This window comes from Talpa occidentalis, unplaced genomic scaffold, assembly GCF_014898055.3.
Source record: "Talpa occidentalis isolate TD23 unplaced genomic scaffold, MPIMG_talOcc4v2.1 talOcc4.2, whole genome shotgun sequence".
Lineage (NCBI taxonomy): Eukaryota > Metazoa > Chordata > Mammalia > Eulipotyphla > Talpidae > Talpa > Talpa occidentalis.
This window is the reverse complement of record NW_023602073.1, coordinates 60,244,193-60,262,354: the sequence shown is the minus strand read 5'-3', so window position 1 is coordinate 60,262,354 and position 18,162 is coordinate 60,244,193. Positions and strand designations below refer to the sequence as shown.

General features: G+C 45.1%; 1 protein-coding gene across 2 annotated transcripts in view; it reads left to right on the top strand.

Moving 5' to 3' along the window:
• The window catches only part of BTBD9 (BTB domain containing 9), a 415,773-nt gene that overhangs the window by 353,763 nt on the left and 43,848 nt on the right, over positions 1–18,162 (top strand). The window lies entirely within an intron of this gene.

Below are 18,162 nucleotides of genomic sequence, written 5' to 3'. Positions count from 1 at the left end.
TTTTCTTTTGGGAGGCAGTGTTTCAATTTACTGCATTCCTTGGAGGTTTGACATATCAATTAGATGTTATCGACAGTAATAGAGGGGCAGTTGCTGTAAATGTGAAGTTTTTACTGGTAAGCCATGAAATGACACCCCAAGGGACTGTAGCAGAGTGGCGTGATAAATATCGTGTTACCTGCACACGGGCAGAGGGACTGATTAATAGGGGAGGATGATTCTATCTCCTGCACTAAAATGTTATTTATTCATTCACTGTCAATCAAACCTTCTGTTCTAATTGGCTGAAAGGTTAAATCATCAAGATCTGTGCATAAACCAAGTTAAGGTAGGAAGAAAAGCGGTGTTAAATCATAATCAGTAGCTTATTTATTTACTGCATTATTGTATCCCTGTGACCTTGGAGAGACTTTCTCTACTCTCTGGTTACAGTAGCAGCCCTGAGCAAGGGGAACTCGGGTGTGGATGGAGATTGCAGGAAAGGAGGTGTTTGCTGTGCCTGATGAAGGAGCAGAATCTGAAGAAGGAGAGTGAAGGCAGAGAGCTTGGTGCAGTGTTGCCTCAGCATAATTAGACCACTGCTGCCCTTTCTGCAGCATTTTTAATGCATGGCTCTTGTATTGCATGACACTTGTAAAAGAAAGAATTATTTTTGAAAAGACAAATATATTTCCACACTAACAGTTTTATAAAGATGTCAGTGGATAAGCATAGGCATCATTAAATCACATTTTAAAGGCAGGCTTCTCATTGTAATAAATCTGCATTATCAAGTCTTATTTCTGAAATGAATCATACATTGTAAAACTTTATGAGAGTAAAGTAAAAGATCCCTTGTTGGCCCGTACAAGTGTATATTGTCAAGCTGTGCAGAAAGGATAGCTTCAAATCCCAGTGAACACGCCAGTAGGGTTACACCCCTTTCTTAGAAGCAGTATTTCAAGTAACAAGCTACTTTGGGGTGGCAAGGAGCTTTTCACATTGCCAAAGTAGCTTATTCAGAGAAAGCCAAGAGTAAACTTGCATTCAAAAGATCTTTCTACTCAGCCTGGTGCTGTGAAAACACAGCTTGCTCTTCAGAGGGCCTGGTAAAGGTCAGTCTCCCAGAACCACAGGACTGAGGAAGGAGGGCTTGCTTCCCCACCAGCACCAGCCTGCCACCCACCTCCTGCGCCCCCTGCTCACTAGCTCCCAACCCACGGCCCTACCCCCGAGAAGCCAATGCCGTAGCCTAAGAAGTAGACTGTTTTGCCATTATCTTGATGTTTAACGAGCCATTCTGTGGTAGGTCTGGTATGTGGAGCACAGATCACTATGACAGCTCATGAATCTGATACACCTTGTTACCATATTAAATATTGTTAAGATACCATATTAAAAATAAATTAGCCAAAGAGGGTCTAATGGTCGGCCCTTTGGAGAGCCTCTCTGAGATGACATGGGTAGTGAATCCCTTCCTCTTAGTACTTGAAATTATTTGTGTTTATGTGTCTATTTTAGGTCCTCATGTATGTAGAAGGTGTCACGAGTATTTCTCGGTGGTTATCTTGGCAAAAATGGCCAACATTAACTGCTTTTCATCTTTTAGTGACTGCTGAGTTCATTTTGTGGTAGGAACACCTGCCTGTCTCAAGATTGTGGGCCTTAGTGATGCTTGGTGAATAACAAAGCTTTGGGGTCATGTTATTCCACAGTCAGATAGCATGTGAGATGCGTGACAAGTCCTGGATGCTGTGATAGAACAGTTTCAAGTCAGAGAAGTTATCAGAAAGATGAAGGTTAAGAACTGGTGTTAGGTGGCAAACTTAGTAAGGAGAGACTATTTAGAGAATAAAGAGAATATTTAGAGAGAGAATAAAGAGAAGTTGATAAAAGTAATGTCTCCATCCTCTGTCTGAAGTAACAGACTGAGCAGCAGTTGGATAATATGTTACTTCTTAGGAGACCTTTCACAAAGAGCTAGTCAGTCACCAGTGACAGCCAGTATTAGCAACCCTGGTGGACAGTCAGTGGGCAGTCACCAGAAATCTTGTCACCAGCTGCTAAGCACTCCTGTAATGGGGAGGAAATGAAATCGTTTAGGAGACATGACTCCTATAGTCCAGCAGGACATAATCCTGCACTGTGCTTCTCGACAAACTCTTATCCTGAGCCCCAGACTTGGGAGTCCCATTCTCTAAGATCTTCCAAGGGAGCCCATGTTCCCCAAATGCTGCCTTTCTGCAGAGTGCACACTCGTGCATTTGACTTAACTCTCTCACTGCTATAAGGGATCCCAGACAAGGACTCTCAAAAGTGTTCACACAGCCTGTGCCAGTCTGCTGGTCCCCCAAACCACCTCCTTATCTCCATTTTGACCCAAAGTTGAATGTCACTATCTTTCCCACAAAAGTTACAAAATTAGAGATAAGAAAACGAAAATCATAAAAACAAAGATGCAGCCATCACCCAGTCACATGTTCAGCATTAAATGTGCTGTGTAGAGTGGCATACTTAATTTAGTGTGACTTCATTTCATGAGGTTTTGTCACATCCAAGAAATAGTTCCAAAAGACATTTGTCATCTTCCGTTATAGAATAGAGCAATGGTCCTTCCTAAAGGGTGAAGGGCAAAAATATAGCTATCCTCCCAAAGCCTTAAAATTTATGTTGTGGGGCCTTTAGGCAAGGGATGGAATTGTTATTCATGGCAGTGGTGGGGGGGAGGGGGGAGGGTTTTGTTGTTAATCTTTACTTTAAAGGCTCCTCAGCACAGAGTCAGATCTAGAGTTCTGCTGACTTGATGGGAAGAAAGAAAAAAAAAATAGCTGAATGACAAAACAGCTTAAATTTCATCCATTTCTCCATCTCACCACCCCGTAGCCTTTCAGGACAACCCGGCAGGACACCAGCGTGATCCTGCTGGGGCCAGAGCCCTACCAAAGAGGGGAGATGAGTAAATCGTCCAGCAACTTTAGGAAAATCTACTTTATGCTTTCACACACTCGGTTGAACTTTTCAAAAATATTGACTAAACAACTTGCCAGCTGTGATTACCAACAGCTCTATTTGACAGTCTTTGACAGAAAGCCAATGGGCATGTGCAACGTCATCTAGCGCTAACAGGGCCTTCATTAGCAGCTGCTGAGGGAGGGAGTGCTCTCCTGCACCCAGAAGAGTGATTCCTGGCCCCTGGTGGTGCTCACTGAAGCATTGGTAAACTGTTTGTTTAGCAAGCCCAGGGGCAGACATGAAGCCTGCCTGTATATCTCCATCACTCTGAGGGTTTTTTATGTTCTGATCTCCAGGAACACAAATAATAGTCTTTCTAAGCCGTTCCAAAATACAAGTGATAGAAAATATCATGGAAAAGGTGAATTGCCAGACAGTAAGCCCTCATGACCGAGAACTTATTCATAAAATGATGACAAATTTATTGCACACATGCACTGCTGGCTTTCTGAGATTAATAGCTGATCTATCTGATTTTAAAGCCTGACAATGGAATCAGAAAGAGTTACTGGTCAGTGTTCTCACCCAACCCTTCACCCAGCAACCTTCCTCCCCGAAAAATAATACAGAAAAATAAGCTGATTTAGCTCCAGCAACAGTCTTACAGTATTTTATTGCAGGAAATTTCCATGTGCCAAGGATAACTTTAACCTTTGTGAATGCAATTTGACTTCTTGGCATCTGCTTTCAACTCTGCAAAACCCTCAGGGCAGGGGACTAGCATAGTGAATAACTAGGAGTGGATTGAAACACATCCTGAGAAGAAGTCATATTTCTGTGTGTGGCTCGTGGCTGCTTGTTTACTATGAAGTAGTAAAGGAGTCATTGTTTGATGTCCAAACCTTGGGGGCATGAGCAAAATTCAAAGCAGGTGTTAAGAAAGATACTGCATTACATCTTGGCTATGCAAACACACACCCACACCCACACACATGTGAAGCCAAGGTTCACGAAATACAAGGTAGGAATCTCTTGAGGTTGTTGGCCTGGGAGGAACCAGGATTTAAGAGCGAAGTGCCTTGCATGCAGCCTCTCTCTCCCTGACTTTGCTCCGATGACTAATTAAAATGATCTGGCCATACACCCTAGCCTGCCAGACCTCCAGTCTCTCCCCTGCCCAGTTAAACCCCCTGCCTGGCTTAGCATCTGATTTTGTGTCATAAACTATCTAAATTACTTCATTTATGTACTTCACATGTGCCCCGGTTGTCTTCTGTCCTGTCCACCCTGCTTTGTGAGCTCACAGGGAACCCACAGGTCTCCTCTTTTCTTCCCCACTGTGACAGCCTAGAGGAAGATTATGGGATGGGCAGCACGGTCAGGGGAAGAGCATTCACTCCTGAAGCTGGGCTAGTGCACAGCAAGACAGGGGAGGGCGGAGTGACTTGGAGCAGGCTCATGAAGAGCGAGGGGCCTGCAGGAGAACATGCCTCTTACAAGTCTGGAGAGGGGTCGCTGCCTACAAAGACTGGATCCAGAAAGCCATTGACACCAAGTGACAGGGGTGCTGGTGATTTTTTTGTTTTTTTATCAAGAATGCATTTGAGGACCTCCCTGGTGGTGCAGCAGGTTGAGCGCAGCACTGTGAAGCTATCTGCAGCCTCTGTAGTGTGGGTTCGATTCCCAGTCTGCCAGGGAGATACCCACATGGTGCAGTAGACCTCTCCCGTCTCGCCCGCTGCTCCCCTCAGCAGTGCTTTCGGTCCATCATCTGTTCTGCTCCCAGCTCTGTCTCTGGTGAATTCTCTCACCCTCCCTGCCTCTGGCCTGTACCCCAGCTCTTGTATAAATAAATAAATCTTAAAAAAAAAAAAAGAAAATTTAAAAAAAATTAGAAAAAAGAATGCATTTGAAAAGGAGGAGAAATTTTTTTTAAAGTTCAACTTTTTTATGAACAGAAAGTGTCCTACAAGCAAGACTCTTCCATGCACCTCTGCCTTACATCAGCTTGCAGGCCATTTGCTGTCTCACTTTAATTGTGTTGAGTGCGGCAGTTTATGCAGATTCCAGGAAGGGCCTTCCTGGGACCTGCCATGAACACTTGTCACCTTTTCCTCACAGCACTCCCACTCAAAGAATCTGAAGCTGAATGGCTCCAGGCCTACCTTGAGTGGCTCCTGTGCTAAGAGCAATGATTTTCATCAGAGAGAAACGGTTTTTTTTGTACTCTGAAGATTTTTAAAGCCCTCCCTAGTGCCCCCAATTTCTTATCTGTTCAGCTGCAAATATCAGGCCCTTAATAGTTGGAGAGAGAGTCTATTTTTAAGTTTTTACTGAATATCTCCCCAGTGTTGGGTGCTGAACGAATTTGGCATGTCATCAGATCTGGAATACGCATGGAGCTTAGTGTAATTTTTAGGTATGAAATCGGCCAGATTTGATTCAGCGGTAGTCTGGGGGGTCCTTCTGACTTGTTTAGTAGGATGTACTGTGGTGGGTTTCTGAGGTCAAAGCCAGGTTTTGTTCTGCATGGCTTTTGGATGATTTTCCATAAAAGCAGCCTTTTTTTTTTTTTTTTAACTTGAAATTCAGGGGCATTTAGTCCTCATTGTATTCTAAATCCTTTTGGTATTTAAAACACTAGGAAATGAAATTGCCAAATCCTTAACATTTGAAAATTGGCTTCTGCCCATGCCTAGTCCTCACACTTCCAACATGCATCTCGGAGGGAGTGCGCTATGGGTGAGAAATGGAGGTGGCATTGGACAGTCACATGGAGCCAAGGAGGAGGTGGCACTCTCCTTGGAGGTGACAGCCTCTTCAAAGTGAGCCTGTTTTCCTCACAGGCTGAAAAGAGCTGCTCACGTCATTAAATCAATAATTCTGTGGAGCATTGTGCTTGCTGGGGGCTGGGAATCCTTTGGGGAATAACAAATGGAATCTGTCCTCACGCCACCATCCTCCAGAGCTGCCTGCTGGCAGAAACTGTGATCAGCTCTTCTATCCATTCAGTGGAGACCTAGACCCAGGTGGTGGTTATATTTCCGACAAATTTAGTAAAATTCCCAAGCACCTGAGCTAGGCAGTGAGCAATCAAAAGTAGTAACATCCCTAATGAACAACACTGAGCAAATCAAGACATTTGGAGTGTGCAGGGCCATTGGGGAGGAGAGATAAGCCCTCCTTCACCGCCACCCCTGGCCTGGCCTAAAAGTAGCCTGGTCTTTTGGATTAGAACCTTACAACACAGCCCCCAGTGGGTCATTCTCCCCAGCAGCCATTGCTGAGAGAGGACAATGACTAGCCCAGAATCTGTACCACCCACAGAGGGCCCTCGCCCCGAAAGTTCTGTCACCTCTCCTCACATCTGAGGGAGAGCCATGCCTGTGCCCCTTTTCCACACCTTCAAGGACAGGACTCCACAACCTTGGTGACCATGTTGAGTGACTTCTAGTATCCCTAATGAGCCAAGAGTTCCTACTTAGTTGCCAGAACTGGCAAGTTGCTGATTTCCCCTCTGCACAGCAGCTAGTAGCGGACCCAATCACATCAAAAGTGTCAGTTGGCGGATCCAGCACAGTGACACTTTGCCTGTCTCCTGAAGCCTGGGCCATTGTTTATTTCCAGGGACAGCTGGGAACTGTGGCTTCCCAAACAAGTGGCAGCAAAAGTCCCTATACTTATTAGCTACCCCAGCACACCCCTAGTCAGCCCCTTCCTGCTTGTTCTGACCAACTCAGGGACTAGGTGGTGGTATTTACTCTTTGGGGGAGGGGGGTGAATTTTTGTCTCTGATGTGGACTTGGAACCATAGGAGTAATGAATTGCGTATGAAAAAGATGATCTTTTTTTTTTCTTTTTTCTTTTTTTTTTGTAGAGGCATGTTTTTATTTATTTATTTGTTTGTTTGTTTGTTTTGTTTATACATGCACTGGGTACAGTCAGAAGCGCGGGAGGGTGAGAGAATTCACCAGAGCCAGAACGGGGAGCAGAGCAGGCAGAAGGACCAAAGTACACTGCTGAGGGGAGCAGCGGGCGGCAGGAGAGGTCTGCGTGCCATGTGGGACCCTCCTCCAGTGGCCGGGGAGCAGCCGGGGATCGAACCTGCTCCGTGGAGGCTGCAGGCAGCTTCGCAACCCAGCGCTCAACCGCTGCGCCACCGGGGAGGCCCGAAAAAGATGATCTTAGACTAATGGATAATCCTTCAAAATCAGACAAGGTTGAACCAAAGTGAATTTTTTTTTTTTTTTTTTTACAAAATCCATAGTTATTGGAGTCTTCAAGAATTCCAAAGGGCCTCCCCAGTGGTGCAACAGGTTGAGCACCACATTGTGAAGCTGTCCGCAGCCTCTGCAGCATAGGTTCAATTCCCAGCCAGCCAGGGAGAAACCCACATGGCAAGGCAGACCTCTGTTATCTTGCCCGCTGCTCCCCTCAGCAGTGTCTTCGGTCCATCTGCCTGTTCTGCTCCCCACTCTGTCTCTGGTAAATTCTCTCACCCTCCAGCACCTCTGACTATACCCCAGTTCTTGCATAAATAAATAAATCTTTAAAAAAAAAAAAAAGAATACCAAAGACATTGACAGAACCTGGAGAATTTGGGGTGAGGACCTCCAATTTCCCACTGGAGCTCATGAATTGGTTGTTGGAGTCCTTTGAGACTGTAAGGTCTCTAAACTTTGAGCAGGATTTTCTTGGATAGTAGCTATTTTCAGAACCCATTTCATATTCCCCCATTTATTGAAAAATCTTCAGAGGGGTGAACTTTGCGACACAACATCTTTGTACATGAAAAGCTGCACTGGCCAGCTTGCCAGAAAAACTTTAGAACAAAGCCTCTTGAAGAATGCCTTTTGCCCTGATGAGGAAGTGGAAGAGAGTTATTAGCCAAAGAATTCTATGCCCTGTGGCCCCAGTGAAGTTTGGGAAGATCTGTAGGGACTTGAGCCACTGTGTGCGGTCTGTGGTGGACACATTCGCCCTTCGAAGAGCCCCGGCTTTCTCATTCCTATCTGATGGGCTCTGGGAGGAGGCAGATAATAGGCAAGGGTAAAGGTCATTAATTATAAGATCCAAGTGTGACAGAAACCCTATTAGAAGGTAGAAAGAACATATCTCAGGCCTCCCTGGTGGCGCAGGTGGTTGAGCACCGTACTGTGAAGCTGTCCGCAGCCTCTGCAGCGCGGGTTCGATCCCGGCAGGCCGGCAAGAATCCCACATGGCGAAGCAGACCTCTCTTGTCTCGCCCACTGCTCCCCTCAGCAGTGTATTTCTTCAGTCTGCCTGTTATGTTCCCCACTCTGTCTCCAGTGAATCCTCTCACACTCATGCACATCTGGACTGTACCCCGGTTCTTGTATAAAAATGAATAAATAAATAAAATCTTCAAAAAGAAAGAAAGAAAGAAGAAACACATCTCTTCAGAAGGCATACCAGACAGTTAGAATTGTTTCAACAGACTTTAAATTTGCAAAGGAAACCATTAAACCTTGTATGAAAGAAATGCCAGAGCAAGAGGGTGCTTTAGAGACACTAAGTTGGTGACTGGGCCTCCCACCCACATGTAGCTGCACTCACATGGATGAGTACACACCCGCACCCCAGCGCCAACTCCCACCTCCATTTGTGTACAAACATGAATCTAAAGGCAGCAAGAAACAGGAATTTTCTTTTCTTTTGCCTGATATTCAAAACCACTGTGTTTCTAACGCAGCTGCTGCAAGAGAGAAGGCGCTTGGCCCCAGAGTCTGTTTGTATGTTTGAGCCGAGAAAGCGATTTTTGTTGCAAGGAGCTCTAAGTGAGACAGACAGAGTCAGAGAATAAGAGAGAGAGAGAGATAATTATCTAAATTATGTTCGTGCTATTATCGAAGACGAATATAGTTAAAATGTAATTAAATATGACGGGCTAGCAGGATGTAAGCCAAACTTTGGAATGCTAATCATCAATTACTGCATCCCCTTAGGGGAATCAAGGAGCTCTATATGGCAGAAAGTAGGAGCGGGGAGCTTGGGATGGGGGAGTGAGAGAGTTGTAGAGGACTATAACAGCCCCCTTGTCTCCCCGCTTGTCTCCCCGCATATGCTCATTCAAACCCTCCATGAAAGTCCCCAGACACACACCTTTCTGTTGTTACCACGGGGTTTGAAGTTTCCAGCTCAACCCATGTCAGGAGCTGGCAGGAGGGGCCTGACCTTCTCTTTCCGATTAAATGCCTCTAAAGGGAAAATAATTTTGCAAGCAAGGAAGGTAACACCCAGGACCAGCTCACGTTAAAGCAGTAGATGCAAGTACACTCACCAAAGAGAAGCCTGGTGTCCTTCTGCCAGAGATGTAAAATGTCCCCTGAAGTCCTAGCCTATTCTAGCAAGCGGCTTCCCACCAGCCATCCTGAGCCCAAAAGGGACTTCACCTTGGCTAAACTGTGAATTCTCTTGAGGAGTTTGAATAGGACTCAGCCAGGGCCCAGCCCCAGAGGTTCTGGTTAATCAGTCTGGGGTGTATTCTGGGAGTTGGAAGGTTTTAGAAGCTTCACAGCCTGTTCCCATATGCAGCTTTGGGCTGAGAATCCCCTGGTCTAGCTGGAGCCAGATAACTGACTGTAGCCGCGGGAAAGGCTGGCGGCAGACACTGAAGACTGATGTCTGTCCAGAAACCGCCTTGTACCTGTCTCCAGGCCAAGAAGGTGTAAATAAAGGTACAGGAAGATTGTTTTGTTTTGTTTTGTTTTCATTGAAACATACTTAAACTGTATATCAAATCTAGTGCTGGAATTTTGAAGTTGGTGGGATTCCTGAACAGGGTTAGAAATATAATTATTCCATTTAACACTGCCTGAGCTCTATGGCAGAAACCTGGCCACCTCCCCAGGGCAGGTGGGTGATAGGAGTGAGGGAAACAGGCCTCCCAAGGGTGACAAGACCTCCAGAAGCTACAGATCCGAGTCTATTACAGTCACCTCAGCTCTAGCCAGTGTTGTCATCACAGAAAGATGCCAAGGATGCCAGATCTTCTAGTTTTATAAGAGGAACCATAAATTTGTGTTTTTATATAAAATCCCCCAACTTCCAAGTGGCAGCAAACTCAAAGTTTTTAAAATACTCAGTAAACCAGCAAAATATGTCTGTGCACCTCCTATGTTGGACTCGTGATCTCAGTAAACATTGGACTGTTCAGCATGTGATTAGTGATCACAGATCCCAGTGACTCCTAACAAACTCTTTTCCTGCCACCGCAGGTTTACAGTCAGGTTACACAAACTTGGCACCGTTTTTCCTCAGCTGGGCATGCCAGGCTCAATAAATAGCTGTTGAATGGACTGACTGGGTGAATGGAGCAAGCCCAGAATCCCCCATAAATCAGGGCAGCGAGACAGCTATAAAATCCGGTTAAGCATACTACAAGACAAAAGAACTTCCTCGTGGTGCCAGATTAGATGCTGAGCCTGCAGCAACTTCTGTCTAGACTGGCGACAGAGATCTGGAAACTGGGAGCTCTTTAGAAGGGGTAAAGCAGGCTCTGGACTAACTGTGTTCGTCTGCTGCCTGGGATACCCTCTCTTCTCTGCCTCTGGGGCAGGTAAGGGATCCCAGGATGTAGGAGTCTGGGAGGCAGCAGGAAAGACATGCAGGGCCCAGTTTAAGGGCAGTTACAAGGTAAAATTTCCCACCCCCCCAGTATGGTACAAACTACACTGTACATTTTCAGATATGATTAAAGAGATGAATGGTCCTTGGCCCATCACAAGGGCAGCAGAGAGCAAGAAGAGCAAGCTGGGAGCTGGCAGGCAACGGGGGGTCATCTGGAGGGGTGCACTCCTGAAGAACTGTCAGCTGACCCTTCAGTCCCTCACACAAGGCCTCTGGTGCCCACAGGCCGCAACTCCACAGGACTCCAGAAGGGTGCTGCAGCTGTTAGGGAATAGCTTTATCAGTCTCTCCCTTTTGGAAAATCTTTTCCAAAGGTTTATGTTTGCCATCCAGCGCAGGCTCCACTCCTTTTCTTGACTTTTTTTTTTTTTTTTGAACTTCCAAATTTTTATCAAAGTCACACATGTGCATAGTTTTAAGTCAAGTCGAACCACAAGGCTTATAACAAAAAGCAGCAGTCCTCTGTGCTACCCTTCCCTACCGTAAGTCCTAATCCCTGGGGACAACTGCCGTTCTTTTTCCTCTTTAAACATTTTTTTCAATATTTTGAAAAGATAATCCATTCAAAGAAAATATATTTAATATGGTTTCAAAATCCAGAACGGTAGGCAGTGAAATGTCTCCCTCCCACCTCTTCCTCCAGAGATGATAGTTGATGCATAAACAAATGTGTGTTCTCACCTCATTTTTTCTTAAAACACATCTTTCTATACCTTAGAGATGTCTGATCCCTCCCCGCCCCTCCTCATGCCACCTCCTCCCTTCCCCAGCTGGGTAGTCTTTCACCACCAGGATAGAGATGAACCGTAATTTATTTAACCAATCCCCAGTGATGAGCATTTAGGTTGTTTCTGTTCTCTTGCTGTTCAAACAATGCTGCAGTACAATCCCTGTCCCTGCTGCAGTCCCATGCTGTGAGCCGTGCATAAGCTCCTAAGTGATGGTAGAGGGAGGAATTGCTAGCTCTCGGAGGGGTATGTACATTTAAAACGCCACTAGTTGGGAGTATGTTCAATTTACACTTCCCCCAGCAGGGTGTGAAGAAAGTGCCTGTGTCCCCACTATTCCCACATGCCAGGTGATCAAACTTAGATTTTGAGGCAAACATGTTCATCTTTTTTAAACCTTCTTTTGCTCTTTAACTTCACGTTTCTAAATTTATATGCTTATTCTACTCTTTATTCTGTTACCAAAATTGTCTGTTCCCTTCCTACTTTGAATGAGAAGGATATCACTTCCTTAGGGGTTTACACTGCCCCCTCCAAGCATGCTCCTCACCTAACTCATTCTCCCACTCTAGTCAAATCACAGTTTTTCTTTCTATCAATTACCGTGGGCCTTGGCATGACTATGTAACTGTTGTTCAGAGTACGCTGGAAATCACCTTTCTTTCCTCTTTCATATGTCTTTCCTGGTGTCAAAAATTACTTCATTTTCTACATCTGTATCATTCATTAATTTTCTTGGTACTCATCACTAGTTCTTCCCACTATCTTGGATAGAGTCAGATTCCCTTGGAAAATCTGTTTTCCCCACTGCACCACCCACTTGGAATCCCTGATTGCTCTCCAGTCCTGTCCATAGCTCTGGAATCTCCCTTCCCACCATCCTGGGAACACCCCTTGCCCCTATTCTGTGTCAGATCCTCTGTTTGCTGGATTCCATAATTTTTTTTGGTCTTAGTTAATTCTTTGTTTTGGTGGAGCTCATTTTCTGGTAGTGTCTTGGGAGGCACTAGTGAGAAAGTTTTTGAGATTTATGCCTGAATTCAACTTTATCTCAATAAAAAATTAAGGATTTTTTTTAAAGTTCCATTTGTCTCTCCTAACACTCGACTGGTAGTCTGACTGGGAAGAGCCCTATGACTGGGAGCTGATTTCTCCCTCAGCATTTGGAAGAAGGGCTCCGTTATCTTTAATTGCCAGTGTTGCTTTTGAAAAATGTCATGTGATTCTGGTGCCCACATCTTTGTGTCCACCTGCATTTCCCTCTCCAGAAACATTTAAGATCATCTCAGTCTCTCAGTAATAGGCTTTTGTGTGGCTGTTTTCTCACTTACTGTGGTGACTGCTTGGTGGCTCTTTTAGCTTTTTTAAACATATTCTTTGTATCGGGGAAAATTTTTGTGTTTCTTTCGCAGTTTTCCAGCTTGTATCTCCTCTGCTCTTTTTTTCTTTTTATCTACTCTTAGTTTGACCTCTTAGTTTCATCATTTCATCCTCTTACACTGTTTCTTCTATTTTCTATGTCATTTTGTTTGACATTCTGCGACATTACTACAACTTAAGCTTCTAATTATTTGTTGATTTATTTCAACCCATAGTTTTAATTTACAAGAGCATTTTTTGGTTCTCTGAATATTTCTCATTTTATTCTCATTTCAAGGACAAAATAATGCTTTCCTTTTTTTAACTGTAAATGTTTGGGTTTTTTTTTTTTTTTTTCCCCTCCTCTGAAGTTTTAGTCTGCCTTCTGGATTATGTCTTATCCTCTCAGTTATTTTCTTTCTGTTTACCCCTGGTCTTTGTCTTTCTTTGTTGATCCTTACAGACTGTTCACCTTAAACATTAGGCTTTAAGGAAGTTGGCTAGAAGCTTTTGTATGTGGATGAGTTTGTGATATTCATTGAAGGTTCTCACTCCGGAGCAGACAGGAGCAGACATTTCGTTGGGAGGCCCCTTCCCACTCACTCAGACGCAGCACACTGACCACCTGCTGCTCCCCTCACTGGAGCTCTTACAAATCTGCATGACCACTTCCTCATTCATGTAGCCCCAGCCCAGTTCTCACCAGAAAGAGCTTCCTTAAATATGTTATCTAAAGCAGTGTGCCCCTCGCCTACTTACACAGCTATCTTTTTCTCCATTGCCCTTCTTTCACTCTAATAAATGTCATTATTTATTTCTTCTCCTGGTAGAATGTAAGCTTCTTAAGGACAAAGGGTAAATGGGGCCTGTGCCTCAGAAAGCCCTAGATAGATATTTCTGGCAGGAAGGATGGAGGAACAGGGAGAAGGAAGATAGAACAGTCTCTCTAGGTCTTTCCTCTTGGGCTGATCTGAGTCTCCAGAGGATGCTCCAGTATCCTGCCTGGGGGTCAAGCCTGGGTCATAGAGTCCTGAAAGCTGAGCAGGTGTAGGGGACTGACTGGAAGTGTCACCTCTGGGATATTCACTTCCATGAGGTTCCCTGCTCTCAACTGCTACAGGATCCCACCCTCTCCTGTGCCCCCAGAGGCTAAACCCTCCCTGTTCAAGTACTTCATACTGGATTCCCTGCCTCCTACCAATGGGTGGGGGGGGGCAGAGGGGGGTTGTCCCCCTGTGCAGGAAGGAGAGGGAGCTTGGGGACTCCATCTGCTCCTTTACCTGCTTTCAACCAGTGTTCAGCCCCCCGCCCACCCCCACCTTCAGAGGTGGCTGGTGGCCCAAGGACATGAGCCTTTGGAGCCATCTGCACTATGAATCCAACACTGGGTGTTTTCTCTCAAGTGTTGACATGGAGAGATAGTAACATCTCATCCCTTCCCTGTCTTATGCCTCTGTGTGTGTGTGTGTGTGTGTGTGTGTGTGTTGCATTTGATATGAAGCACACTTCCTTACTGCTCTTTAGTGGAGGGAGCAAAGACAAGCCCTTGTGACCAGTTTGCCATGTTTGACTTCTTTTCTGGTCCTGGCCAAATGTTTTCTTATCTCCAGCTTCCCAGTGTTCACTGGCCTGCTACAGAAAATTCTAACATATGCCTTCTATTGATGGCATAGATAGCAGAGTCACATCATTTTTCAAAGCTCAAAAAACCACAACCCTGGCATAGGATTCTCAGGTCCCCAGAGAAGGCAGGACAAGGCTTAGGATGGAAAGCCATTCTCGGCTGAGCTCTGCTGCAGTCCTTCCTCCTTTTCGCCCTTGGTGCCTTGCATTGGTCTCACCCAGAGCCCCTCAGCGGACCCTTACTGTGGCAACTGCACTGTCCTCCCCGAGCCAGCTCTCTCCTGTCCTCCCTGTGCTTCTGACAACAGCATAGCTGTCCACAGTCCACGACACCCCCTGGCAGATCCACACCCCACTGAGCTACTAACTCCATCCCCCCCCTAATTTTTTCATTTGCAGTTGAGTTAATTCTACCTCCTGCACATTTTTTCTCACATCAACATAGACACACTTTAATCTCTTCTCTCTTTTTTAATTTATTTCAAGAATGGCTTAAAGTACAGAAAAGGATAAGAAATAATATAACATTCACTCACAGTCATCACCAGAATTGACTGTAGTTAATATTTCTCACATACACTTCAAGTCTTCTTTATTTTAATCAAAGGAACCAAACATTCCAGTTTACGTTGCAGTGTCCTCTGTTCCCGTCAGTGGTCCCGTTCCTCACCCTCTCCTCGGAGACCGCCGTCATCATCTGTCCTTCCAGAATGTCTTGGAAATGTTTTGTGAGCATGTATGTTTTCATGAATAATGTGTACAGTTTCATGCGTGCGTATGGCCCTATATGGGATAGACCGTCCAAGAGCTTGCTTTTCAGTAACGCTTCTGTGTTCAGATCTCTCCACGCTGATCTGTATGGAGACAGACCTGCTGAACCTCCATAGAGACAGATAGTAGCACCCGGTCACTATATCCTTCCCACATGCCAGCACTGTGTGTTTTCTCATTGAATCCTCACCACCCTGAACGGCAAGTGTGGAACTATTATCAATGCCACTTCACATGGGAAACAACTTCAAGGGCTTGTTACTCCTCTGAAGTCAGCTTGTGATCCCCTCGCATGTGCTCTCTAGCCCCAGAGTCATTGCAGAGACGCATGCGTGAGGTATGTGAATCCTTTATGGCTTCAGTGACAGGGAACCACTGCCCAGCTCTCAATTACTAGAAAGTTCCTTATTGTAACCTTTGCCAGAAAGAGTACAAACTAACAGCCATTAAATCTGCCTTCTGCAGCTGGCAGCCCTGCAATGTTGACAGTTGCTTATCTTTCCTCTGCCACCATGCCATAACCTCAGAAATGGGGTTCTGATCAGCTGCCTACCTGCCTAACAGGTTGTGCTGGGAACGATATGTCACAGATCTTGATCATGAAGCACTTTGTAAGCCGCACGGTGGTCTGCAGACAGGAGAGACTTCTGGGGTGACAGGTCCTGGCCTACCTTTTCACTCTCCTTAATAACAGACGTCCAACCATATGCCAGCTACATCCCCATGATTGTGAATGCATTGCAGTATTTAATCCTCATTCTGCAAGCAGCAGTTTTAGAGAGATTGTTGTAAATTTCTTGTTTTTCTGGCTTATTTAATTACTACTATGGTAACAACATCATTTTTTCTTCCTTTTTAAAAAAAAGCCATACATATATAGCTTTTCAGCCTCATTATGGGTTAAATTGAGCTTTATGGGTGGGTCTGGGAACCATATCAAAATTTATAGCTTTATTTTTCTAGATAAATTGCTTCTAAGCTTCAAACAACCAATTATAAGGGAAGTTTTGGAACACAACCAGTTTGAGAGTTGGGACCCCTGTACTGTGCATTGTTCTCTAATTAGTTTGTGGAAGGGTAGCTGATCTCCCCATGGAGATGATCAAGTTCTTCAGGGCAGGCACCACCTCTTGTATGGATCCCCCATAACACTCAGCAGATGCCATACTCAAGAGTATATTCAGCAAATCTGTATTCAAAGCCCAGCTGCCTGTCTGCCTCCAAGAAATGGTGCCTTTGGGTGACCCTGGGAAGCTTACAGAAGTCACTGAACACACCAGCAAACCTGACGACTCACAGATGAGGCCTAGGGAAGCAGTCTTGTCCAGCCCGTTTTCTTTTAACACCTAGTATATGCCAGCAGTGTGCTAGGTGTTTTATATTTGTTAATGTCTTAAGGCCTCACCAGAAATATTTAGGTAATTATTTTTGTTGTTCTCATTTTATAGATGAGGAGACTAAAGCCCAGAGAGGTTAAGCAACTTGCCTAAGCTCACAGAGCTGGAGAAAGTACAAAAGTGAGATTCAAACCCAGCAGCTGGGTGGCTCCTGGTCCAAGAAAGACGAGGATTAAAGCCTGCTGCCTTGGCTGTCACTGGTGATTCTCTCAGCTGCAAAGACTGCATGATAATACAGTACCGGCATTTTCTCTTGCTTCAGGTCATGTGATCTATAGCAAAGTTTTGAGTAGCAGGCAAGATAGGTGCATTTTTATAATGCTTACATATACATTCTACTAAATTCAAACAGTACAGAAAATTACAAAAGTAAAGCAAATGTCTCTTGAAATTCTTCCATCCAAAGCTAAAAATCTTGATCAACATTTTGGTAAACATTCTGCTAGATCCCTCTTTGAATCCCTGTGAGCCTAGATAACATAATTATGTAACCAGGGGAGTGGGTTTTATGAATGTCAGCATGGGACAGATGACACTGTGACTCAGAAAAGGGGGTGATTTGTTCAGTGGAGAGCAAGCAAGCAAGCAAGCAAGTACCAGAGTTGAAATGTTAATCTGGTGTGGATTTTTCTGGTTTGGGGGTAAGTTCTCTAAGCATGTATTTTTTGACACCTGTCACTTCTGTTCAGACACCTTCTTCCCAGTACCTAGTCCTGGCTCCTTGAGGACTGAATCCACACCCCTGACGCCCCATTGTCTTCCAGAGAGTGTTGTATGCTAGAGAAGAGATCCAGGGTACTTGGCATATGGGGATATTTATACAGCTCTCAATAAAACTTAATGAAAATGGCAGTCAAGCTCCTGCATAGACTAACTGATGGTGGGGGTCATGGTCTCAGCCAAAGCGCCTCTTCCAGATTGCCCACCAATTCCATAATGACTCTGCCCAATGGTGACACTTCGAGTGCCACCTTGTCATTTCCGCACCAAGCGGCATTTGAAGTTGTTTTGAAGATCAGTGGAAATGGAATCTGATATTTGGGGAGGAAGGGACATTTAATAGCTCACCCGAACCAACCTTCCTTCCTACTTATACTTTTGGTCTTAGGGGTGGTATCCAGTTTTGCTGGAAATGAAATCATATATTCAACTCTCAAACTGTGTTAGTGCAAATGAACTCTAATGTGATTAGATATTAATGCAGTGTAATGGAGGATTGGTATTAAATCGAGGCCTCCTGATCTTATTACTCCACGAATGCTCCCTCCTGCTCAGGCTGCTGCCCTGCCAGCCCTGCTTTCCCAAGCAGAAATGAGTCCAGGTCCTGAGCCCCTGCGAAAGCCTAGTGTAGGGTGAGAAAAACAAGGAGGAGATACAAAAAGGATCAGCGAGAGAGCTAACGGAGATCAGGTTCTACACCCACTTCGGCCCAGGACCCTTCACAGCGAGACCTCACTTCCTCACTGCATTGTGCCTCCAAGACCCTTTGCAGAGAGGAGGGCTTGGACACATCACGGGGGTGGGGAGGGAGTCATAATTTCTAGGCCTGCCTACATGCTCAGAGTTGAGGATTGCGAGCTGGCAAGTGTCAGGGTTTACCTTTACATCCAGACAACTTTCTTGATAGGCATAGAGCTAACAAGCTCAGAGAGTGAAGTCTTTATTGTATCACCTCCATCCCAGCCCTTTCTCTGAAACTGAGT